Source organism: Schistocerca americana, chromosome 1, assembly GCF_021461395.2.
Source record: "Schistocerca americana isolate TAMUIC-IGC-003095 chromosome 1, iqSchAmer2.1, whole genome shotgun sequence".
Taxonomy (NCBI): domain Eukaryota; kingdom Metazoa; phylum Arthropoda; class Insecta; order Orthoptera; family Acrididae; genus Schistocerca; species Schistocerca americana.
Window position 1 is genome coordinate 398,066,632 of NC_060119.1, and position 27,392 is coordinate 398,094,023.

At 42.2% G+C, this 27,392-nt stretch overlaps 1 protein-coding gene across 1 annotated transcript in view; it reads right to left on the bottom strand.

The window, feature by feature from the left end:
* Nucleotides 1–576: 576 nt before the first annotated feature.
* Nucleotides 577–27,392, bottom strand: part of LOC124553510 (protein doublesex-like) — an 831,649-nt gene continuing 804,833 nt past the window's right edge. Inside the window, exon 5 of the mRNA XM_047127396.1 lies at nt 577–3,836. The gene's annotated coding sequence lies outside the window, so the exon portion shown is untranslated. The remainder of the gene's footprint in view (nt 3,837–27,392) is intronic.

The following is a 27,392-nucleotide window of genomic DNA, read 5'->3' on the forward strand; positions in this document are numbered from 1 at the left end:
GATTCATCAGGACAATAAGCTAAGTCAGTTGTAGTTACTCTGTTGTTATACTTAGTGTTTTATGTCATTTGCACATGACTTCCCACATCATGTTATACTACTGAAAATAGCATTTAGAAATAGAAACCATTAACAATTTGAACTGTTTAAACAGTGATATCGGACTTTAAGAAGCTAAGCAGTATTTCTTACTGATTATTATTTGGTTATTATTCATAACTAAAATACAACTCCATATTTTCTCGGTACCTCGTAAAGTGTCCAAATGATGTAACAAATATCATAGTAATTTTGTTTCCAAAGGTTCCGCAGCTTGATATAAATACTAACATTGATAAATATCTTTCTTTGGTGGAAAATAGATGTAAAAGCTCAAAGCAATCATATTTTCATTCTCTTTTATGTTTCATTCGTCAAAAACTCTCTGTGCTCTGAGAGTATACTTTATGAATTGTAATTTATGAGAGGTTCAATTACTGTAATGGTATCTCTTAGTATTATTTGATAAAGAGTATGAGAATTATAAAGATAATTATCACTTAGTTTACATCTCTATTATTCAAGTATTCATTACAAAGTATTTTATATCAAATTCTTACAGATTTGTCATTTAAGTATTTTGTACTGGTATGGCAGGTCACAGTAATGGGGTAGTGTAAAATGAAATCGATTATTAATAAGAGAAGCTAAATAATATATTTGAAAATATTTTAATTATAGCTACTAGTTTCATTAATATTACAATTGTAATAGCAGTTACAAAATATGTAGGAGGTCATAGCACATAAATAGGAGGGAATAGGATATCACAAGTCCTCCAAGCAATCTGTGTTAAAACAAACATTCATTCCCAACTAAGACTTTTCAACATAAAGTTGATTTTGAATCAGACAACAACACTATATATTTTGAATTAGGTATGTAATACTACATGCACAAATTTGAAGCATTTACATACAACTTAGCCTTTTACACACTGCATCAGTGTACATATTAATATTTCACACTACCACATATACCATTGACATATAACATTAATAAGTACATTATAATAATTAATTCGGATGGGTGTTCTGATGTGTCATTGACAATTTTTGTTTTTAATGGAAGGTCGTCTTCATCATTACTTTGTGAATACTTTTAAATTCTTATAGCTATTGGCTTCAAGAAACTATAATATTTTTCAAAAGTTTGCCTTTCTAAAGTACAACAGTACAAAAATCAATTCTTTTAAAAAAGTATAAGGACCATGATTGGCATGCTGTGTACATTATAAAAAATATTCTGATAATATCTTTACAGCAAATGGACGCAATAGAAGAATTGAAGTCTTGTGAACAGAAAGAGAATGGTACTCAATGCTTTAGAAACTTCATTGATTTGATCATAATAGCTATTATGGTTATAGCCTCTCATTACATTTTTCATAAAAGCATTCACATTTTATTTCCCCTCAATTAAAACATCTAGAAAACATAATTGTTTATATACATATCTCTGAAGATTCAATTATTAATTTATATTTGATTCAGATAGATAACCATCTTCTTCCATTAAATGTGCCATTCAAAGCCTGTGTGAATAATTTGGGGAAATATTATACACACACAGAAGTTTATTAGTAACTGTGTTGTTACTAAAATAGAAGATTTTCGGCGATATAATACTAATTACATAATTATATATAGAATATAATTTTATTATAAAACACTGAAGCTAAATTTCTTCTTTAAACATTGACATCAATAGAAATTTCATATTAAAGAGTGTTGTATACACCAATATATAAAGTGACTGCTAAATATGGCCAAATACGATCTATTTGTATTGAATTTGTGGGAAATATATTTATGAATTCATTATATGTCATCAAAACTATGTGTTTTCTACACCTAATTTAACATCATTACATCTAACATCAAGTAAACGTACTTCTTTATGTAGTTGATAGTAAAACTGTTTTACATGCTCACACAGTTTTATATTGATGTAGATGATCTATATATTGAGAAACAGTAAATGTATATCAACTTGGAGTAAGTCATATTTAAATTAGTGTACATATGTGGAGGAATTTTGATGAAGTAGACTACAAAACACAATCATTTTTGTTTTACTTTCTCACAAGTGAACATCAATAGGTAACTCAATGGGCAGTCATTACCAATTTGCTATGTAAGTCATGGGAGAATTTTGAGTACAGAAAAGAATATTTCGAAATGTGCCTTTAAATCTTAGTATTAATCCAACACATGTGATGAATACCCCTTTGCAGAGAGGTTCATTATCTTTTTCTGCTCTTGCAGATCACTAAAATTACTTTATTTGCTTTATAGGAGCTGTTCAGTACTAAATAATTTACAACTGCAGGCTGGCTGGCTATAAAAATTAATAAAAAGTTATTTATTAATTTCTGATTTTGGAACAAGTAAAACACATTGACACCTGCCCTCTATGTAGTCTCTCTCTTGGTTTACTGTATCAAGTCTTTGCAGTGTGTTGAGATGTCAAACATAAAGCTCCTAAACAGATGAGACAATATAATTGTTTCATAGGTCCATTTACAGCACCAGTTTCTGTTCTCAGTTAATAACAATGACAGTATAGCCATATTAATGTATATAGGACAGCTGTAGTAATAACAGAAATACTCTCAACAATCTAGAATAATAATAGCAGGTGACAACAATAAATTATATACATGAGTTCACATCATAGTTTCTCCAAAGTAAACAATCACATATTAACATACAGAGTGGCAAATAGATATGAACAATAATGTGTCCAAACTAAAAAGTGTTTGACACTTATTTTTCGATTGAATTTCCAGTTGGAACTATTACCACCATAACAAGTTAGAAATAAGAATGATGTTCCATATTTTTATCCTGTTCCAAATTTTAAAAATGTCATTATTTAATATGACAAAATTTTCTTTTTATGGGAAAAATAAACAGGCATAGTTCAGGCTCTCCAATAAACATTTATTCCAAACTATTTCACAATATCATATTGTTTTAAAACTGCATAAAAATGCCTGACTCTATAGCAAGTTTACAAGGTGGCTATACAAACACATTTAACTTTTTCCTCTGTGGGTATGTGTGTGTGTGTGTGTGTGTGTGTGTGTGTGTGTGTGTGTGCACTGAAATTACAGCATGTACTGCTCCTTCCATGAACTCCAAGATGACGTTGAAAGTGTCTATTAAGGATATTTTTCCACTGAATATGCTGAAGAAACTGAATGTAGTGCGCATCCCAGAGATTAGAAGCATTTTGTTTTCATTTCAGACATGACAGCAGAAGTCACACGTTGGTTGCATTCACATCGACACACCTGCGCCAAATTTGTAGATCTGGAGACCTAATTTCTACCATCATTATGAGATCTTTGGATTATTAGCACTTTACTTCATACACAGCACAATATTTACTTATTACTGCTACATCAAAAAAGTCATTTGTGGCGCCCTTAACATGGTGGAAACTGCACAGCACCTTACTACATCTTACCACTAGTCTGGTACAGTTCGGTTATATTTTTTATCTTTAGTCTCTTACTCCTTACACAACCATGTTTTCACTTTTCCTCCTGGGTAACATATTACATATTAAAATTTGAATGATCACGAAAATAGCAAGTGCATAATGCTCACTACCAATATCCACTCTCCATCTTCTTCCAGGATATGTCGCCCCACACGACCGACAGAGGGCAGGCGGACCAGACGCCTGGGCTGTCCCCAAGACCTCGCGACGCCTCGATGGTGGTGATCACTCAGCAAGTCGTCGGCTCCAGAGCACTCACTGGCTGGCAACATTCGGTCGACGACAACCTAAAAAGAATGAAGCACATGTTCGTTATATAATGTCACGCTTTGGTAACATTTGACGATTCACCTCTCCAGCAGAAGCGGTGACGTTAGAGGATGAGCGTTTTGACAAGATGGGTTGGAAATCATATCAAAGAAATTTGGCTTAAGCAGCATGAGAAGATCAAGTGACGTAAGAGCAATATGAGAAGTTTACAGTCTGTTAATAACTAGAATTTTCTGTTGCTCCTGATGAGAGCTTCCACACAGCATGAAACATACACAGATATATTTGTAATGTTTAAACTAACCTTAGCAATTCACTGAGCTCTATAAATGTAGGGAAGAGTTTTCCCTGTGTTCTCTTAGATACTGAACACAATTAAAAATTACGGACAGGAATGTGCAGGACGTTATATTCTAGCGAGAACAAAAATAAAAATTCTGAAGATTTAAACAAACGATTACATCTGATCGACCAAACATTAAGTAATAAACAGATATTTCCCTAGTCAGGATATAAGTTCATTTTATCAGTAAGAAGAAGAACTAGTCTCTATACTCCGCTAGGATCTGCACTTTCATTTTTTTAGTTCTAACACAGATAATATTTTTTCAGTTAATATGCTGTCGAAACAAATTTCGTTTTCTGCTCAATATTTCAGCAGCTAATGTAGTTCTCTTCGCCAGATGCTGCGACCGATCATTGCAAGCGCGTTTGCCGTCTGGAATTCAGCGTGAATATAAGTACCTTTGGCCAATGTACCGCTATTAACCCTTGATCTTGGCCCCCGCAACATCATTTGTTTTACGTTTATTCTCTCGCGTCTGCTGCACCGACCAGACCAATGTACATTACATTTTTCCTGTATTATGTGGAGTCAGATACTTTAGCATGACTTCAACGAAATGGATGCGATTGTCCAAAGGCTCCCTTATACAGGCAGGTCTGTCCCTTTCAGTTACTTTTCCAATACAGATATTTCCTGGTCTGCCTGATTGCTTGATCATAGACTGTTGGATCTTCCATCACGATACTCGCGATGTTCGTAGCCCATTTTACGATCATACTCTACTGGTAACACAGGAAGAAGATTTAGTTCGTCGTATCCTTCCAAGCAAACAGTGGGCACGTCCTTCACCTCCATCTCAGTAATACCACTCATAAAGACTTAAAACGCATCGAGCGAGGTGTCGCGATGGCACTCAACTAGCATTCGAGAGAGAAGGAGTTTCATCCGGCCTTTCACATTCAGGTTTTTCTTGGTTTCCCTTATGAGCGTAAGACAAATGACGGGTTAGTGGCTTATAAAGGAAACGGTCGATTTCCTTTCGCATTCTTCTCCAACCCGAGGTCGTGTGCGGATAATCCCGTCGTCGACGGGACGATAGATTATTTTCTTCCTTCCTTTCCTTCCGTCACAGCGCAAAAAAATACCTGGTATTTGACCGCGTCGTTACGTTGCATTATAGGCCAAAGTAACGTCCACTTGCAACAGTGGCCGAAAGAGTGTTGTCTTCAGGGCGAGCCCGAACTCAACCGTCAGAATTTCAGATTTTGGTCAGAAATATTTTCTGAGTATTTTGGTATAACGGAGCAGTGGTCTCTGCTGGCTCGTCTAATTTAAGTAGGGCAATTATGATTCATTCGGCTTGTTCACCCAGTTTCTTTCCGTGATTATCTTCATAAAGGTGAAGGTGATTAAGGGTCACTGGGGAAACAGCTCATAATACCGTTATTGTATCGCTCTTCCAATCCATTCATTGAACCTATACACGAGGTGCACTTTGGCCAACTTTTCGCCAGTGAAGATATCGATAACTGCTGTGTACCGCTGTTGAGATACAACTAACGCAAGTAGGAAAACAAACTCGAGACAGTACTGAATACAAACTTGAGGGCAAAGCGTACAGTCGGTGTTAATGTTGTCAACAGCAATTACTGTGAACGAATGCGACAGATTAGCTTCCAAACGAGGTTGGATAGTTGATTTGGAGGAGGGGACAAAACAGCGAGGTCATCGGTCCCATCGGATTAGGGAAGGATGGGGAAGGAAGTCGGCCGTACCCTTTTCAAAGCAACCACCCCGGTATTTCCCTGAAGCGATTTAGGGAAATGACGGAAAACCCGACACTTTCTGTCTACTATAATATTCACTGATGAAGTGAAGTTTACCAGGAACAGTGCAGAATTTTCACAACACTCATGCGTGAGCGGACGAGTATTGTTTTGGAAACAAGACATCAACAGAAGTTTAGCACTAGTATCACTGGAGACAGGTTAATTGGATGCTCTTTCTCCATGGCACATCACTAGTGGCAAAGCACAAAAAGCTTTGCTGAACTGAAAACATTTTTTTAATAAGACCTTGCACCCTCTGAACATGGTATGGATGAAACAGTTGACTCTTGACACTTTCTGTACTGTCACGTGCCTAACATTCACCGTTTATGCTGTTTCTCTGGTGTTGCTGGCACTGTTGTTCGCTAAACTATACTCCGTCCGAACAGACCATGAAGGTCCAACGGCCCCGACCGGCCGCCGTATCTGCATCAGCGCACAGGCGTCACTGGATGCGGATATGGAGAGGCATGTGGTCAGCACACCGCTCTCCCGGCCGTATGCCAATTTATGAGACCGGAGCCGCTACTTCCCGATCAAGTGGCTCCTCAGTTTGCCTCACGAGGGCGCAGTGCAGCCCGCTGGCCAATAGTTTTCCGCAGACAGGACGGTTACCCATCCAATTGCTAGCCCAACCCGACAGCGCGTAACTTCGGTGATCTGGCGGGAACCAGTGTTATCACTGCGGCATTGCTCTCACTGTAACGAATTACTCGACCTTCTAAATCAGGTGTTCTAGTCTTCCACAACGAAATTACTTTTTTTTTCAATAGAGCCTTTTCTCCACAAGACGTTCATATGTTGTTGGAAAGGTCTTATTGTTTGGTATACGTCTATTAGGAAATCTTTCAGTACGCAAACATGTGGTTTCAGATGCATTCCAATGTCCAAATCAATACACCAGTCACTTGTCCGTCTTGGGCTGATTACGATACATTTCAGCCGAAAATATACACCACACACTAGCGCAATAAGAATGTGGTCGAGTAGGCGTCACGCCCGTTGCTGGAAGTCAGACGCAAGACGTTGCTCTCCAGCTGACGTCGCTAATGCACGTTTGTTCGTTGGTGTCCATTTCGGAAATAGCCGATTCGATACATGGTGGAGACAGAATGTTCAGTACACACTAAACACCAGCCCAATAAGAACTGTAGCGTAATCTTCCACTACAGATTTTGTTCTCAATACCAAAAGGATTTGTTTCTTTATTAGCACTGTGGCAACTAAGATACGTATACTTAACAGTCACGAAAATTAAAAAAAAACATTTCTAACGATAAAAGATACCTGTAGAACCAAGCTGGAAACCTGGAAACAAAAACACAGGAACGAAGCAAACATGTAACAACGAAGTGATTGTAACTAATAAAATTTAAAAAAAAATACTTGATCGTATGTGTACTGAAACTTTTTGCTTGTTTTTGAGTCTGCTATGTATTCCCCACAGGTGACGCACATATTAGTTAAAACATGTATAAAAGCACAAAGCAGTCATAAGAAGTCACCAGTTACTGGTAACATCGTGTTTTTACTTGTATTTTAAAGGGATGGTTGCGGATACACCCTAATAAATATGTGTACGTCTTACCCTAATTATTGCTTCCTTTTTTCCGCCTATTATTACTGCGCCGACTATGTTTTGTTATTATCTTCACTAGGAGAAGTGGTCTGAAGCAGCTCTCCATGCCACTCTATCTTGTGCAAGCCTCTTCATCTCTCTGTAACTACTGCAACGCACGTACATTTGAACCTGCTCGCTACACTCAGCAGGTAGTCTTTAGTCAAGCCTTGATCTCCTTCTACAGTTTTTATGCTCCACGTTTCGCTTCATTGCCAAAATGACAATTTCTTGATGCCTTAGGGTGCGGCCTATCAATCGATCCGTTCTTGTAGGTGAATTAAGATATAAATTTTTCGAGCGACCTTGCTGCAGTGTATAGTGTAACATGGTGTGAGTTTATGTCAGTCCTTTTGTTAGGAGAACTTAATGAAGGTTCAAGTTTTACAGAGCGAGATATAAGCAGCGTTACCAATGTCAATATACCAATTTACCCAAAAAATTTAGGAGAAATTCCCCATATTTGGATAGGAAAACTTCCCGATTCCCTGCAAATTCCCCACATAATAGGATATTTGAGTTTTTTCTGGTAGTCGTCTTGAATTAATTACTGATTACATTATTTCACTCTCATAATAGGCTTTTATTCTCCATAAATATAAGTATTTACACGAAAAGCAGAAATTCAAGTAATTCGAGAGGCCACAAAAATGTTTTTTATATAGCGTGATGCTTCGCTCTAAGCGTGCACTCAACAGCTTTTTCTCGCGTGCGCTCAGCTATTGCTTTGTTCAGCCTCGCTTAAGTAATATCTATGTATAAAAGAGTATTTATCTACCTTTTTATATTTTATTGCTTGAAATCTTATCTATGAAACTCATTCCGAGCTTAAAGTCTTGAAAATCATTAGAACAACACCAGCAACAAACGCACCAATCATCAAATTGTCGATGTATTAACTACGTGATATTAATAACTAGTAAATAGTTAAAATCCCTACATATTCCCCGTATAGCGCCAATCGCACAAAATCCCCAACAGAACTGACATTCCCCACAGTTTAGGGACTTCCCCACAAAACGGGAACTGTGGATGTAAGATCTAATTTATTTGTTTAACGGGCTTTGTTGAACTGACAACGAAACGTTTTTCAGACTGCGAGAGCGAGGTAGATGTCCTGTAGCCGTAGTAGCACTTTCCTTTGGAGAGCAAATCTCGAAATGAACATACGAGCACGCAACAATGTGGTTCGATGACTCAACGAGTACGGTCGTGTGTATTGATTAGCAGCAGTTTGCACTATGCCATTACTGCCTGTAGTCATTCAATGACAGTTTTTCGGGACAGTATCTGGTTAGTGATATTTCTGTTTAAAGCAGTGTAATGTTTTCAAGAAAACAGAGCAGCAAAAGTTTAAGGTACATAGAGCATTTTTTACTCATCCGCAAGTGACGGATCTGAATGTGCACATCAATGTGCCATTGGATATTCGATTTCTGAATATTTCCCGGCGAGTCTGCAAGCACCGTCACTTCATCGGGAGAATTAATAAGCCATTGGTATTTTGTGGAATCTACTCATATTTACCCAGTACGACATCCGTGAGTCATTTCAGTACTATAACTGTACCAGTACAGGCTCCGAAGACTCTGTGTGTGGGAGTAAATGCAATGCGGAGTTTCAGACGATCGTACTACAATATTTAGTGGAGTTGGAGCTAATCGACGAGATCTTCAAGGACAGAGCAGCCACTTCTGGAAATTCTCTGAAATTTTGTGAGCTATTCAGAATCCACTGAATTCACGGCATTGCTAATAAGTTAAATTAACAACAGATAAATAACAGGAGAACTAAATAAACTAGCGCTTGCACTTGACGAAATAAGGTTGTTGATAATAATAAGATTACCCAAACAAAAATAATGAACTAAAAATCAATTTCTTAGTTAAAAAACGTAAGGTGACAAATGATAAAACCAGTTCCCGTCAGATGATAGAAATTAAGCGCTGTCGGGTTCGGCTAGGACGTGGATGGGTGACCGCCCGGGTCTGCCGAGGGCTGTTGCCAAGCGACGTACACTCAGCCCTTGCGAGGGCAGTTGAAGAGCTACTTGACTGTGAAGCAGCGGTTCCGGTCACGAAAACTGACGCGACGTTCGAACCACGCCACCTTCAGGCCTGTCGCAAGAATGACACAAAGTACGACTGGTGCAACTTGCTGTCACTTGTGTGTCGGTGTGACGATCACACAGGTTTATAAAGTTCAGAGATCTAGGTCAGGGGTCTCCAAACTACGGCCCGCGGGCCGAAACCGGGCCGCGAGGGCCGGCAAACCGGCCCGCGTTAGCTGGCCGGACATCCCCGGTATCCGGCCCGCCAATTATTTGAGGTGGTACCTATACTGCCAACAACTGAGTTTCGAGGCCTATCGCGACCAATACACCGCGACATTGGCTCTACTACTCGCTACAAGACTACATAACTAAACTTATTGTTGCACCGCTTGAAATAACAATGCGTTCACATACTCTACCTCTGTTACGTCTTGCAGTAATAGTGTTGCTAACAATGATTTTGAGATTTCGTTAACTTTGCAGGACGCTTTCGTGAAGAATGTGCAGTGACATACTTTTTTGTCGGTGAAATTCGCCAGAATAAAACACAGCAGAATTTCGGTCAAGTACGTCCACCAATCAAAATTATGTGATTAAATAAAAATCGTCGTTCGTTTCAGCACTAGCTATTCCAACAACCTTAGATTTTTGTGATTTCATCTTTCCTTTAGCCTTACATTACGGTGATCGTGGAGTGCTAGCATACTTTAATCCCACTAGGAAGATCTTGGCCCTTATGACTTCGTAGAGGAGTCAATGTGGCCTGTGGACTAAAAAGTTCGGAGACCCCTGATCTAGAGAACCAGATACGATTATTGGTGCCTTGTCGTGTACATACACGAGTGGTTCTTGGTGTCACTCATGCGACAGGTCTGAAGATGACGTGACTGGAACGTCGAAACTGGTAGCCAAATAAAACAATCAAATTGGCGCCTGTTGGTACAGTGTTATTACATTTGATCGACGAGCTACTGTCCCATACTCCTGACCCCAGGATGGAGTTACTTTACAAAACTGATAATGGCCGGAAGGGCGGTCTGCCGACCACGCACCCCTCCATCCTATCGCCTGAGAATGACACGGCGATCGGTCGGTACCGTTGGGATTTCAGAGGCCTATTCGGCCGTAATGACGTAAACTCCTTTACTGCCCAGTTTGATTTTCTACTTCTTCACCAGTAATCTGATCTATCCACTTAATCTTCAGCACTCATCTTACTACCATTACTGCACCAACTATTCCAGGAACAGTTCTCCCTATTCATTGCGGGTAAATTGTAATGCGTTGGCAGCACCGGGTGATCAAAAAGTCAGTATAAATTTGAAAACTTAATAAACCGCGGAATAATGTAGACAGAGAGGTAAAAATTGACACACATGCTTGGAATGACATGGGGTTTTATTAGAACAAAAAAAAAGTTCACAAAATGTTCGACAGATGGCGCTGGACTGCTACTGTGACGGGTGAGAGGCACGCCGATATGTTACAGGATCGCATCATCCCCAGCCTGGCTGATAAACACCTCCTGGAACATACGATGTTTATGCAGGATGGCGCTCCACCCCATATTGCTAGACGCGTGAAAGATCTCTCGCGCGCGTCGTTTGGTGATGATCGTGTGCTCAGCCTCCACTTTCGTCATGCTTGGCCTCCCAGGTCCCGTCCGTGCGATTATTGGCTTTGGGGTTCCTGAAGTCGCAAGTGTATCGTGATCGACCGACATCTCTAGGGATGCTGAAAGACAACATCCGACGCCAATGCCTCACCATAACTCCGGACATGCTTTACAGTGCTGTTCACAACATTATTCCTCGACTACAGCTATTGTTGAGGAATGATGGAGGACATATTGAGCATTTTCTGTAAAGAACATTATCTTTGTTTTGTCACTTTGTTATGCTAATTATTGCTATTCTGATCCGATGTAGCGCCATCTGTCGGACATTTTTTGAACTTTTGTATTTTTTTTTGGTTCTAATAAAACCTCATGTCATTCCAAGCATGTGTGTGAATTTGTACCTCTCTATCTACATTATTCCGTGATTTATTCAGTTTTCAAATTTGTACTGACTTTTTGATCACCCGGTATATCAGACATTTGGATACGGCCTTGGAAATGCCCTTTCTCTTTCATTGCAGGAGATTTCTTCTGTGATGAAAGGATGCATTTACTCGTCCTCATAACGATTTGCTGGTCGTTGCCGTTCCGATCGACGCGCGTTCTCAGATGCAGATGAATAAGAAGCGTCTTAGAGACGAGCGCTGTATGCTGCTTCGTGCTACGTTAATTCTCTCTCAAAAAAAAGTCGCATGGCTTGCGCGACAGGACAGTAAGAGAAGTTGATGAGGGGAAGAGGTGTGGAGGGGCGAGGGCGGAAGGGGCAGAAAACGTCGGGAGGAGGGGAAAGAGAGAGGCGGGCAGATAGAGGGGGGGGGGCGAGCATTCCGTTTTCCTCTTTCATCTTAACATAGAGGATGTTCCTTTGGCTGGGCAAGAGCGAGAGTAATGCCAGCGACGACGGTTGGAGGAGGGGGGGGCAGGGAGGGGAAAGGAGTGAGGGGAAGAGAAAGAGTTGAACCCCGCCCAATTGCCCCCTCCTGGCTGCCGCCCCTCCCGGCTCTCGGTACACATAACTCCGGCCAACTAGCCCCGAGCACTTCAAAGTGCCCCTCGGACGGAAAAATCGATGCAGCAGCAGCAGCTACGGAGCGGCGGGTGGGCGCTGCAGATGAATCAGCCGCGGGCTGGCGGCCTAATTCGCTTATCTCGGGCCCAGGCGGGCTCCGGTCCCGGCCGGGACTCGCTGCGGGCCCGCTGCGCCCGGGACGCCGCCGCCAGGGGGGGCGGGCGGTGGGGGTGGCGCGGAGAGGCGTTCAGAAACTGCCGCGGGGCGCGCGCGCTCAATTGCGATGACCGTACAGCTGGAGAAGAAGTTGGTATCGACGCTGCTTTTACACACTGCTCGCAGCGCAGCGCCGGAATATGCAAGCGTAGCTCACTCGCAGCTGCGCTGACAGCCGAAGGGCGGCCGTTTGCTCTCTCGAATGACGGGCAAATGACGCCTTTGAAACGAGGGCGCTCTGCCCGCTGCGATCCAGTCTCCTATCCTCTCGCCTCACACACGTGATCCAAAAATAAAATTACGACTTCAGGATTCTGGCATAATACACGGTAGACGGTACAAGGGCGAACCTGTCTTTCTATTCCATCCGGAATGCGGTTAACGCCACATGTTGCCGAAAATCGGAACTAAACTTTTTCCAGCGTAAATCGATTACGCATTAACATATCTACCTAGTTTTGCTGCCATAAGATAATTACAGCAACACTGGACTTCCTTGGGTAGCGGCACTTTAATTATAACCACCCAGTATAACAGCGATTTAGCTGAATCCTTATTTCCTAAAAGGCAACGGCCTTGCCGCAGTGGATACACCGGTTCCCGTCAGATCACCGAAGTTAAGCGCTGCCTGGTGTGGCCGGCACTTGAATGGGTGACCATCCACGCCGCCAGCCGCTGTTGCCATTTTCCGGGGTGCACTCAGCCTCGTGATGGCAACTGAGGAGCTACTCGACCGAATAGTAGCGGCTCCGGTCAAAGAAAACCGTCACAACGACCGGGAGTGCGGTGTGCTAACCACACGCCCCTCCTATCCGCATCCTCAACTGAGGATGACACGGCGGTCGGATGGTCCCGGTAGGCCGCTCGTGCTCTGAAGACGGAGTGCTTTATTTCCTAAAAATTTATTGAGTCACGTTGACTTTTCTGTATTACTGCTGTAATCAAATTATTTGTTTTATATATAAATGATTGGATACAGTCGCTGTTTTGTTCGGGTATTCTACATGAACAAAAAACATGTGGATTAAAAAAAATTGCCATTCTGGAAGCGGTGTCAGATAGGGTGTATACAGCCTTTCGAGGCATTAAGAAAGGAATGGCGCCTAGGGATGATGGTGTTTCAATACAAGTAATTGAAGCTGGTGGCAAACTAACGCAAACGGAAAATGCAACATCGCTTACGAAGTGTTCAAATGGTTCAAATGGCTCTGAGCACTATGGGACTTAACTTCTGAGGTCATCAGACCCCTAGAACTTAGAACTACTTAAAGCTAACTAACCTAAGGACATCACACACACCCATGCCGGAGGCAGGATTCGAATCTGCCACCGTAGCGGCCGCGCGGTTCCAGACTGTAGCGCCTATAACCCCTCGGCCACCTGGCCGGCGCTTACAAAGTGTACGGGGAGGACAACAATTACCGGAAAGTTCATATACGTTGTATTTATCTAACTTCACAAAAAGGAGACAAACGAGACAAACTGTAGGCATCTCCGCCTCTCCGCCGTAATGTATAAGATATTCATTAATAACAACCATTAACCGTATTGTGCCGGTAGAGATAATCGGGGAGTGGAGCGTGCTGGTGGCTCTACTGGAAAAATATAAATTCATCATTCTAATAAAAGCAATATAAACATTGCACTTCACTGTAAGTGCAGTTTCACCGTAACTCATCTTAACACAGCCTATATTCCGATTAAAATTACTTGATAGTTGACGTCTGTCACTTGTCGCTGCAGTGTTGCTGCCACACTGCCGCCGGATACCTCTCGACGATAGGCGACGCTCAAAACATAGCGAGTCACTTAACAAACGCTGTTAATGTCTAACGCGCAGCAATGTTGGAAGCGGCCGTCAGGACATACAGGTGTCACGGATATGGGACATACTCTGTCGGTAGTTGATTTTAAGTGACCTGTGACAGAACTGCGGCGCACGACGCGTTCTGTAGCCCTGAATTTAAACTCACGTCCTAAGTTACCAACAAATTCGTGATTTACAATGTGTCCGGGAAATCGGCGATCAACAATGTGCGGCAGAACTGAAGATTCCAAACAAAAAAAAGAATGATAAGAAAGATAATAAGAGAAAATAAAAACATGTTGAAATGTCACGGTACAGTATTTTAAATAGAAAAATTACCTTTAAACCAGTTAACTGAATAAAAATGATTATCAAAGTCTTTTAATTACATATGGAAAAACAATAATTTCGTTTCACTTGATGAAATTCGAATCTCCACCCTTCTAAACTCCACGTTTATACGCTAACCACTACGCTCTGCCACTACAGCACAAAATGTGTTGTATTTACGACGATCATTCAATAATTAAAGAGACAAATTGATCTAGGGAAAAAACTGTTAGTAGGACAAGTTTGGTACTTTTATGGCCTTAAATTGGCATCACTGGGGTGAGCCCTGATCAGTTAACGTATCAACATTATTTTATTTATAACCTCAAAAATACATTTCAAGATGGCCAGTCTGCTTGGAGCGTCCACGTTAGTTGAACAACATTGTGTTATTCGTTTTTTACTTGCTGAAGGCGAGAAACCAGTGTACTGTAAAATGTCTAAAGTTTATGGTGAAGGTTGTATAAATAGTGCAAATTTTTACAAGTGGGTAGAGCAATTCAAAAATGGTCGCGACTCAGTGACTGGCAAACGCTGTTATGGCAGACCAGTTGCAGTTTCAACTCCCTCACTTGAAAGTCTAATCGATGACATTATTCGTGCCGACCACCGTGTGACCGTGGAGATGATATTTGATAAGGTTCAAGTTAGTACTGGTACAGTTTGTGACGTTACCTGTAACAAGCTGAAGTAGCGCAAGAGATGTGCAAGATGGGTCCCAAAGGAGTTGACGCGGCTACACAAGGAAAAAAGGTTGAGAGTGTGCACAGAGCTAAAGGAACGTTATGCAAGAGGTGAGCAATTCCTAAACAAAATTTCAACTTGTGATGAAACTAGGGTTCACTCTTATGAGCCAGAATCAAAAAGACAAAGCATGGAGTGGAAGCACACCAACTCAGCTGTCAAGAAAAAATTCAAAACCCAAGTATCAGCAGGAAAATTCAAAACCCAAGTATCAGCAGGAAAAGTCAGGTTGACGGTGTTTGGGATGCTGAAGGTCCAGTTTTTTGTGATTATGTCGAAGAGCAGCGTACAATGAACAGCCAACACTACTCGCATTTGCTTTTAAATATGGTAAAGTCAGCCATGAGAGAGAGACGCCGTGGATCTCAGAGGAGAGGTGTGATCCTCCAGCAAGACAATGCACGTCCTCATATTGCTCAATTAACCCGTGGAACCATCGACAAAATGGGCTGGGAAGTACTGCCTCATCCCCCTCGCAGTCCTGATTTAGCACCTAGTGATTTCCATTTCTTTGGTGCACTGATAAAAAAATGGCTCTGAGCACTATGGGACTTAACATCTGTGGTCATCAGTCCCCTAGAATTTAACTACTTAAACCTAACTAACATAAGGACATCGCACACATCCATGCCCGAGGCAGGATTCGAACCTGCGACCGTAGCAGTCCCACGGTTCCGGACTGAGCGCCTGAACCGCTAGACCACCGTGGCCGGCTTTGGTGCACTGAAGGAGGCATTACGTGGGAAGAGGTTCCAGGACAACTAGGAAGTGAAAATGATTGTGGGAAATTGGTTCAAACATCGAGGTAAGGAGTTCTTTGCAGCCGGAATAAAAAAGTTTGTAGCCCGTTGGAATAAGTGCATAAATGTTCAAGGGGATTATGTTGAAAAGTGGAAAAAGTATTGTTTTGTAAAAATAAACGCTTTCTTCTCCAGACCACTTTGTCTCTAATTGTTGAATGAGTCTCGTATGACTCTGATACCCCAGTCGCAACGATTAACTGACAGCATTCAAAAATTCGGCGTGACACAATGTCGTCCGAAGCTTATCTAATGTAAGCGATCAAGCAGATCTATGTGATTTTTGCGCGGAAGGGTTCAGTAGTGCTTGGTTAGCCTATGTATGAAGCGTGTGTATTTCGTTAGCATCGTTTTGTGATTGTGTGTGTGTGTGTGTGTGTGTGTGTGTGTGTGTTGTTATCATGTATGATGAAAAATGAAATACAAGGGTCAGACACAGGATTCGGGATCCCGACACGTCACGAAAGAAAGCCGGACAAGGAATTGGAAGTGTGGCAATATGGCATCGGCGTTGGGCGCTCTGGCTGGAGGAAACCAGTGTGGGGTCAACTATCAAACATTTTTAATCGAACTACAATAATACAGGGTGTCCCAGGTGGAACGTTCAATGTTCAAGGATATGACAGGCACGTTCATCTAAAGTAAAAAGCTTCACATAAACATAAGCCCTATCCGAGACAGAACACGTTTAAAATATTACACATTTGTTTCTGGGCTAGCGGCGTGCATTTATGCGTCCTACGTACGCACCACTTCGACGTTTTTTTCTTCATCCCAACTTACCTCTTTGCTTTCAACCCCTTGCTCGGGTTGTCTTTCTGTCATTAAAACAGCCCTTTGGACGTGCAGTTGTCCACCGTGTATCGCGAGATGAAGTAGTGTAGAGGTTGAGAAGTGTACCAGGAAGAAGCATCGCTTAACAGTGCTTGCACACGTACTACCTAAAATACCACACAGCTACAGTAATGAAGAATATGCAGGGCGCTGATACCCGCGCAGCTGAGCGTCCCTCAAACCAAATATCATCATCATCGTCAGAAGATTATGCAGATATGGTGTATACTTACGGTTCCTGCGATACTTGTGCTTCTTCCGCAGTTAAAGAATAAGGTCGGTGCTTTCCTACATGTCGAATTCCTACTCGTAGAGTGTTTACCAGAGCTTTCAGCACATTACATGAAACTTGTATTCTTCCAAGTTCCCATTTTTTTTCTGAACGTGTAGTTCAGCAACCTGTCCAGAAACAGTAGCACTGTGCCGAAATGGTGCAGTGTAGTCCTACAGCCAGCACACAACTGACATTTTTTATAATGCTTGTTTACTAATGGTTGCACGCGGGTAGATGTGTAAACCTGAATATACATTTGATAATACAGAAAATAAATAACAATTTATATTAAATGTCTTCATATGTGCATTTGAATATTTTGCTTCATATGAACTTTCCTGTCATATCCTTCAATAATGACCATTCTTCCTGGGACACCCGGGTATACTGAAGGAGTCGGAGGCGGCGCTCTGCGTAACCCTAGACAAGGGTGCGAGAAGATTAGGATCTCACACCGAAATGTTGAACTTGCCGATACTATCCGTCCACTTTGACCCATAGCGTCATAAGGACGCGGACATACACCACTCATCTAAATCCAACACACGCCCTGCGTACTATAAGAAGAAATATGGTTACTCTCATAACATAGCCAATGATAGTTTCGTCAACTCACAATCTTGCATTGCAGAATGGTTGGTCACCATAAATTATAACACGAAAAATAATACAGAACCAAAATAATTACTAAAACTTCCTGGGAGATTAAAACTATAAGCCGGGTCGGGACTCGGACGTGAGAGCTGCCCAGATATTACAGATTTGTAAAAGAGCACGTGGATGACCGTGATTGCAACCTTCGGTATTTGATTAGTATGATCAAAAGCAAGGGAAATGTATTCTGCAGTCGCTTCGTTGCTCTCTTAGTAGGAAAGGAACGATTAATAGATAGTATCCGAGACTTGATACATAACTCTCGATATAGTAGCTTAATAGAAGCAAAAAATCTATTATTTGCTTTGGCTTCCACGCGAAGAATCAAGTAAGTGACGAATATAAGAGGTGGACTTTAAATTCAAGCGGTTTCGTACGTTCTTCAACTCTTAGAAAAGGACAAACAAAAAACACTTCCCTCATTCGATCTTGATACAATTCAGTACCTTGATGAATAGTAAATGTTATCGCTAAGCAAAATTTTGTGTATTTTTACTCTCAAGAATGGATTAGGAATCCCAAACCTCATTCTGTAGCACAACACGAGAAGGTGTCCTGTATCAGGATATCATAATTCACAATGTGTATTATACAGTTTTCGATATCTACTTAGAGGGATTTTTCTCGTTCTGTTCTACAGGAAGCATTTTAGGATGATAGAATGAAGTTTAAAATCTCTAAACCAGTCATGTGAGTAAAAATATGCAAAATGAAACACATTAGTCGCCAACAAGCACTGTTCTGACGAACAGGACCTCGAAGTCCAAGACGTTTTGTTCTGGCAGCCTTAAAGCGAGCTCGATGAAAACTACAAAAAGGGAAAATCTCTTCACTTGTGCTTCCGGCATGCCTCGAAAATCATTCTGGACTCTGTTGACAGTTGAACCACTTTAATCGGAAACGATAGTAAAAGTCAGATCTTCCTAACGAGGACTAACCCGGAAAACATAATTCACACCTTTTCGGGATCATGGAAAGGATAGCAAACTTTAACGTTGTCATTCATCTGTCTGGCAACACTGTACGTGCCCTGTAACCACGACACACCAAGGAGAGTTTGACGTTCAACTCTGAAGTCTGGCGCTTAGTTCGGTGAGTAGAGAATGTGAAAAGAAAGACCGTGAAGGAGAAAATCACCGATAGACAAAAGTGTGAAATACAATGGCCGGCCTCTGTGACCGAGCGGTTCTAGGCGCTTCAGTCTGGAACCGCGCCACCGCTACGGTCGCAGGTTCGAATCCTGCCTCGGGCATGTATGTGTGTGATATCCTCAGGTTAGTTAGGTTTAAGTAGTTCTAAGTTCTAGGGGACTGATGACCTCAGAAGTTAAGGCCCATAGTGCTCAGAGCCATTTGAACCATTTGTTAAGTCCCCTAGTGCTCAGAGCCATTTCAACCATTTGAAATAAATGCCGTTGACGACACTAGAAAGCAAGCAGAACTGAAACGATTATCACTGGACAGAAAGAAGTGGCCCACAGAATGAAACCACTATTACTTACAAACTTGTTGAAACAAACATTCAACTTTTGAACCCTCTTCGACTTCCCTGAGGCCACCACGATTACTGTTGGAAGCATCGTAGTGTTTTATGAAAGTCCGGAAAGAGGGGAGACGTCACGTACAAGAAAAAGTGGAACGCACTCTTTGAAATTCTGAAAGTAATAGGGATAAAATACAGGAAGCAAAATGTTATTTAAAACTTGTACGGAAATTAAACTGCAGTTATATGAGCGGGAGGGCACGAAATAAAAGCAGTTGTTGAGAAGGAAGTGGGGGACGGTTGTGACATATGACTCTAGTTATTCCGTCTATACGTTGAGCAAGCAGCAAAGGAAATCACAGAGAAATATTGAAAAGAAAAAAAGTTTAGGAGGTAAAAATAAAAATTTTAAGACTAGTCGATTAAATTGTAATAGTGGTAGAGGTGACAAAGGAATTAGATCAGTTGAGTGGCATGGATAGTATCTTGAAGTGAGGTTATAAGATGAATATCAACGAAGAAGAATAAGCGTAATGGAATGTAGTCGAATCAAATTAGGTGATGCGGGAATTTGACAAGGAAATGAAACAGTTAAAGTAGTAGATGGGTTTTCCCATTTGAGCAGTAAAATCAGCGACGATGATATACGTACACAGTGTATAAAAGGGATTCTTTTTGTCATCGGACATTAATTTAAATGTTGTCCGCCCCCGGTAGCTGAATGGTCAGCATGACGGATTGTCAGTCCTCTGGGCCCGGGTTCGATTCCCAGGTGGGTCGGGGAATTTTCTCTGCCAGGGACTGGGTGTTGTGCTGTGCTCATCATCATCCTAACATCCTCGTCGACTGTCGGTCGCCGAAGTGGCGTCACATTGAAAGACCGGCACCCGGCGAACGGTCTGCCTGACGCGGGGACCCTAGCCATACGAGTAAAAAAATAAATAAATTTAAATGTTAGGAATTATTGAATTTATTTATCTTGAATATAGCAGTTACGGAAGCGAAACGTGGATGATAAACTTTTCAGACAAGAAGAGAACAAAAGATTTTAAAATGTGGTGCTCGAGAAGAATACTGAAGGTCAGTTAGGTCGATCGAATAACGAATGACGAGATGCTCAATCAATTATGGAGAAAAGAAACGTGTAATCGAGATTGACTAGAAAGGTATCGGTTGAGGCATGAAGGAATGAACAGTTTGATAACGCTAGGAAGTGGGGAGGACGTAAAAAGTGTAAAGGAAGACCAAGTCTCGAATACAGCAAGCAGGTTAAAATGGATGTTGGTTGCAGTAGCAACCCAAGTAAGGAGAGACTTGCACAGGCGTCAGAGCTGCATCGAACCAGTCTTCGGACTGAAGACAACAACAGCAGCTCGAGGAAACAATTACAAGCGCGCTAATGGAAATCGCAAGAACTAATGGAGATGAAGCTCTCCTGGCTGCGATTCGCGTGCAGAGCCAGCTTCCCACACGTGGTGTTCCCGGCCGAGAGTGTCGCGAGCGGTATTCGCGACGCGTCCCGCAGTAAAACAGTTCGGTGCGAGACGCCAGCTATCGGGGCGGACAGGCCGTCGTAAACAGGGCGCACATGCGCCATTAACATAGCTCTGTCCGACTCCCACACCAGCTGTGCCGTAGCCGACTGGTGCTGTGCCTGCTCTGCGCGGGAAGCCCTTCCAGCCGCCTTCGCAGTGCTGTTCATCTCGCCCTAAGCTCTCCTTTATGGACGATTTAACTCTGCTCCTTTGCTCGTGACGCTATGAAGGGCTAGCCACCGGTGACGTATGAGTACAACATGAGCCGTACATGAATATGGCCACAAAGTCTTTCGTGATGGATAAAAGGTTCTCTGTTAACTTACTGTGCCAAATCTGGATAAAATGCCAAGTTTTCGACGACAGCCTCCATTATCGTATTGGAGACTATGTCTGATTTGGAACTGAGAAGGCTTCCACTTAAAGAACGTATCTGAATGGCTGGCTTACGTCATCAGGTCGTCATGGAGATGGTGATTGCTGAGATTATCCATACAGTACCGCATGTACGCTAATTATCGATCGTGTGGCCTATCAAGCGACGTTTGTGACTGGATCTACATCTAAATCTACATCTGTATCTGCATGAATACTCTGCAGTGCACACTTAAGTTCCTGGCAGAGAGTTCTTCGAACCACTTTCAGACTATTTCTCTACCATTCCACTCTCTGACAGCGCGTGGGAAAAATGAACACTTAAATCTTTCTGTACGAGCTCTGATTTCTATTATTTTATTGTGATGATCCTTCCTCTGTATGTAAGTTGACGACAATAAAATATTTTCACACGCAGATGAGAAAGTTGGTAATTGAAATTTATGGAAAAAATATCGTCGCAACGAAAAACACCTTTGCTTCAATGATTGTCATCCCAACTTGCTTATCATATCTGAGACACTCCCTCGGCTATTTCGCCATAATACTAAACGAGCTGCCCTTTTTGAACTATTTTGATATCCTCTGTCAGTCTTATCCGGTAAAGATTCCATACATCATAGCAATACTCTAGCAGAGAATGAACAAGCGTAGTTTCTTTAGTTCAAATGGTTCAAATGGCTCTGAGCACTATGGGACTCAACTGCTGTGGTCATCAGTCGCCTAGAACTTAGAACTACTTAAACTCAACTAACCTAAGGACATCACACACACCCATGCCCGAGGCAGGATTCGAACCTGCGACCGTAGCAGCAGCGCGGCTCCGGACTGGAGCGCCTAGAACCGCACGGCCACCACGGCCGGCTTTCTTTAGTATATCTATTGCATCTTCTAAGTGTTCTGCCAATAAAAGTTAAGCTTTGGGTAGCCTTCCCCACAACATTATCTATGTGATGGTTCCAACTTAAGTTGACCGTAATTGTAATTAGTAGGCATTTAGTCGAATTGATAGCCCTTAACTCCTGCCGGAGGTTCGAGTCCTCCCTCGGACATGGGTGCTTGTGTTGTTCTTAGCATAAGTTAGTTGAAGTAGCGTGTAAGTCTAGGGAGCGATGACCTAAGTAGTTTGGTCCCTTAGGAAGTCACACACGTTTGAACGCTTGATAGCCCTTAAATTTGTGTGACTTGGCGTGTAATCGAAATTGAACGGACTTCTTTTTGGACTCATGAGGATGAGCTCATACGTTTCATTGGTTCAATTGGCTCTGAGCACTATGGGACTTAACATCTGAGGTCATCAGTCCCCTGGACTTAGAACCACTTAAACCTAACTAACCTAAGGACATCACACACATCCATGCCCGAGGCAGGATTCCAACCTGCAACCGTAGCAGCTGCGCGGTTCCGGACTGAAGCGTCTAGAACCGCTCGGCCACAGCAGCCGACTACATTTCATTATTGAGACAAAATTGCCACTTTTGGCACCATTCACATCCCGTATCTGAGACATTTCGCAATTGGTTTTAGTCTTCTGACGACTTTATTAGACAGTAAACGTCAGCATTATCAGCAAATAATCTAAGTGGGCTGGTCAGATTATCTCCTAAATCCTTGATGTAGACTGGGAACAGCAGACGGTCTATAACATTTTATTAGGGAACGGCTGATATCGTTTCTATTTCACTCGATGATTTTCCGTCGGTTATTACGTACTGTGACCTTTCTGAGAGGAAATCACGGTTCCAGTCGCACAACTGAAGCGATAGGCACGTAATTCGATTAGAAGTCTCTTGCGAGCAACAGTGTGAAAATTTTCCTCGAAATCTGCAAATACTGAATCAGTTTTGATGTTCTTACGATTTCTTCCTAAGGGGGACGCAGCACCTCGTATTTAATGGACTGTCATTGACAAATGTACAAATAACATCGGGTTTGCCCCAGTCAAGATTGTTGGGAATCTTGCTGTTCACGTCGTATATTAATGATCTGACAGCAGTATTATAATGGTCTCGGACTTCTCCCAGATTCCTTGCAGCCAGTAATTTATCTGCGGTGTTCGCACAACAAGCTATGGCGGTAGGCTATAATGCATTTGCTTTTAGTGCTTTCGACACTAGTCACTTTTCTAGTCTTCCACCAATCACTTTCATCGCTACAACGAAAAATCCCATTTTGTATGATCAATCCATTCAAGACGAGCACCGTTTACGGTGATAATGCTACCGCCGATGTGAACAAAGTTGTGTCAATCTTACGAGGTATACGGATTACTTTATCAAGTCGCATTACTTTTGACTCCCCGCAACTCCACCGGCATTCGTGTTTATGTTGAAATACGCATGGTTATCGTCAAAAATTATTTATGAACTGCCATTCTTTTTAAACGTTGATGTGGCGTGTTTTCCTCTATCATTATTAAAAATCAAATGTACTGTCAGCAAGTGGCATTGATAAAGTGTGCTTCGTGCAAGCATGTAACACGTTTCTCAAGTTTTTAAGGTAGATAAAGGCCCGCGTTAACGCTCCGCATCCGGGATTCGGGAGACGCGCCGCCCCGGGTCGAATCCACCTGGCGGATTAACTATGAAGGCGGCTGTGCAGGCTAGACTCGATGTAGTTTTCAAGTTTTTGTCCCATCCAGGTAGATGAGTACTGGACTGCTACCTATGCTCTTGCCCAGTTACTCGATTAGAAAATATTTCGAAAACGTTCTCACTCATGGAGACACTAGACGCATATAGATGGGGTAAGGATATTCCTTCCCACAGGGGAAGAGTGACAACAGGAAGAGCAACATTGCCAAATCCAGATTAAAATTCCATGAACACACGGGGTAAGGCCACGAAAAAGAATAACTTCACAGATACCACCATAAATGCTGTCGATCTCCAATGACGACGAAAAATCGTTAGTCTTTCATATGTGCATGAATGTCATGATTCTGTATTATGCCTCGACACCAATATATCACATTGATTATCATTACTATTATCATTAACATAATTCTCTTCCCAAGAAACATGACTCATTGTAACTATTTGTTTTGCAGCAAGATTACAAATGCAGTACCGCAAAACCTCTGGATCATGGGGTCCCCGGTTCGATTCCCGGCCGGATTGGAGATTTTCTCTGCCCGACGACTGGGTTTTTGTGTTCTTCTCATCCTTTCATCATCATCCTCATCATTTGTGACAGTGGCTGGATTGGACTGTGAAAAAAAATGGACACTGAAAAAATTGGGACTTTGTACGGGCGCTGATGACCTCGCAGTTGAGCGCCCCAAAAGCCAAACATCATCATCATAATCAGTGCCGCAGACAGCCAGTTACACGAACAGCGTTGTTTGATGGTTGGCATTCTTGTTCCACACTCAACAGGCTACTATAACTTTGAACCTTCATATCTCAAAAACGCTTAAGAAGTGCATCGAACTGGAGCAGCTCTTGCTGCATCTAACAACGAAAGGTCACTGTGGGTGGGATCGACCTTGTGAAACAGTCTATAAGGTTACGCGTTTGGCATTCCAGATATCACATCCTGTGACCATTCAGAAAGTGGGACCTGGTTTGCGAGTAATAGCCGAAAAAGGATTTCGCGTAATACTTTGTATTACAAATATTATTTTACGAAGCAGTGGTGTAGGATAGTGCTCAAGATACGTTTCTGACGAACAGAAGGGTTGGGTCCAAGTCCTGATGGGTGTTTTCAATTTTTATTTTTAAATCTTTTCGAAATTACTTTAATTTATTATATTTATTCAATGAAGTGCTTTAAATGAAATTCTTTTATTTTTAATCTTTTTCATGATCATATTAACATTCTCATTTGATCTAATTTCTCGTCCTACCCTTTTTAAATGTGGAATCTTCGTGGTTTTAATTTTTTTATTCATAAAATTCGAGTTAAGTTTCTCCGTTTTTTATCATTTTATATTTTCGTCCATGTTGTTGGATTCATTATTTATATTTCTCATTTTGCTTGAATTTAGCTTTATTTATAATCCCTTCTTTCGTTTAAATCTTCATCTGCGTTGTCTTGTCCATTGCCCATCAAGAATTTAAGTTTTTAGTGTTTGTATGACGATTACTGTACAAAAAAGTACATTTTATAACGAAAAATACATTTTTGACACTATTACACAGCCGATATAAATAGGTTGTTTCGTCTTTTTTTCTTCAACCGTATTTTGGTATTTTCATTATTTAAATATTGTGATAGATAAATAAAAATAAATAAAATTACATGCAGAAAGATTCCAGATGAGATAAGAGTGATAGGAAGAAAAAATTATAACAAATATAAAAGTCAACATGATGATCAAAATGACGCAGCAAAGGATTAGAAGCCGGCCGGGGTGGCCGAGCGGTTCTAGGCGCTTCAGTCCGGAACCGTGAAACCGCTGCGGTCGCAGGTTCGAATCCTGCCTCGGGCATGGATGTGTGTGATGTCCTTAGGTTAGTTAGGTTTAAGTAGTTCTAAGTTCTAGGGGACTGATGACCTCAGATGTTAAGTCCCATAGTGCTCAGAGCCAAAGAATTAGAAACATAAAAGAATACATTGAAACCAGTTAAGAGAATTAAAATAATTATCAAAGTCATTTCAATGGAATTTCAACGAAAATTATAAGTACCTGACGAGTTTCGAACCCTCAAACCGATGCACATTAGAGATGCATTCTAACCATTACATTACATAACCACTCCACTATGTTTAAGAGAGGTCACTGGGAAATCTTTTTTGGCGATTACCCGTAAACTGGGGCCAATTTTGATAAATGACTGCCTGATGTGATACCTGACATCCTAGCCTACACCACCTTGTATATAGTTTCAAAATATCGATCCAACCTAGGGGGTCTCCCCTTGTAAGCGCGTGTGGAAGATGAGCAACGTCGGTGATCCATTGGACGAATGGTTCCCGTGTAAACGCCTTTTAACAGTGTGCCAATTGTGTCGCGCTTCATACCATTTGTTTTCCGCGCCCGAATCTCAGGTAGGCAGGCCGCGGTGTATTGTGTGTTTGGTGAGCGAGGGGGCAGCGTTCCTCGACTGGCGACCGGGGGTCGGGCGGGAGTCTCCGCAGTGGTGTCACCACGTCCGCTGTTTGCGCTGGCGAGTGGAGCGCAGAGGCACGTTTTCCGGCGATTATCGCGGGCGTTGGGCGTTCGCTTTGCGGCAAGGCCGGCGCGCTCTGCAACCCCCCACCTCCACCAGCGACGCACAATACGCTGAGTACCGCTTCCGGCTTGATCTGCAAAGCGCTTGCACGGCGGCTGCAAACAAAACAGTATCCGAGCGGACGCTATCGCCTTTCCCGCGTCTGGCGTGGTGCCTGCGGTCCAACACGAGACCATCCCCTGTCACTTGTACAAGCGATCTTTCGCAGCAGAAAGCCGCGCAGGATCCTACGGTCATGGCTTGAGTCAGGAAACGGGCTTATTTCGAAACTAATTAAATATTAGTTAGATCCCTTTTTCGCTATCGCTGTTAAAAATCAAATGCACGCTATCAGAAAGTGTCATTCACAAGGTTTTGGGCGTGCGGGGTAGCCGTGCAGTCTCTGGCGTCTTGTCACGGTTCGCGCGGCTCCTCCCCCCCCCCCCCCCTCCACCATCTCCCTCGGGCACGGGTGTGTGTGTTGTCCTTAGCCGGTCGGAGTGGCCGAGCGTTTCTAGGCGCTACAGTCTGGAGCCGCGCGCCGCTACGGTCGCAGGTTCGAATCCTGCCTCGGGCATGGATGTGCGTGACGTCCTTAGGTTAGTTAGGTTTAAGTAGTGCTCAGTTCTAGGGGACTGATGACTTCAGAAGTTAAGTCCCATAGTGCTCAGAGCCATTTGAACCATTTTGTTATCCTTAGGGTAAGTTAGTTTAAGTTAGATTAAGTAGTGTGTAAGCTTAGGGACAGACGACTTCAGCATTTTGGTCCCATAGGCTCTTACCACAAATTTCCAATTTCACAAGATACGCTTATTGCAAGTCTGTATTATGTTTTTCGAGCATTTACGTTAGATATTGACCGTAATGCTATCGCCAAACAAAGATGACTGAGAAACATGACATGGCGCCTCTTGGGCGATATCGCATCCTCAGTATCCAATAAGACCAGGGAT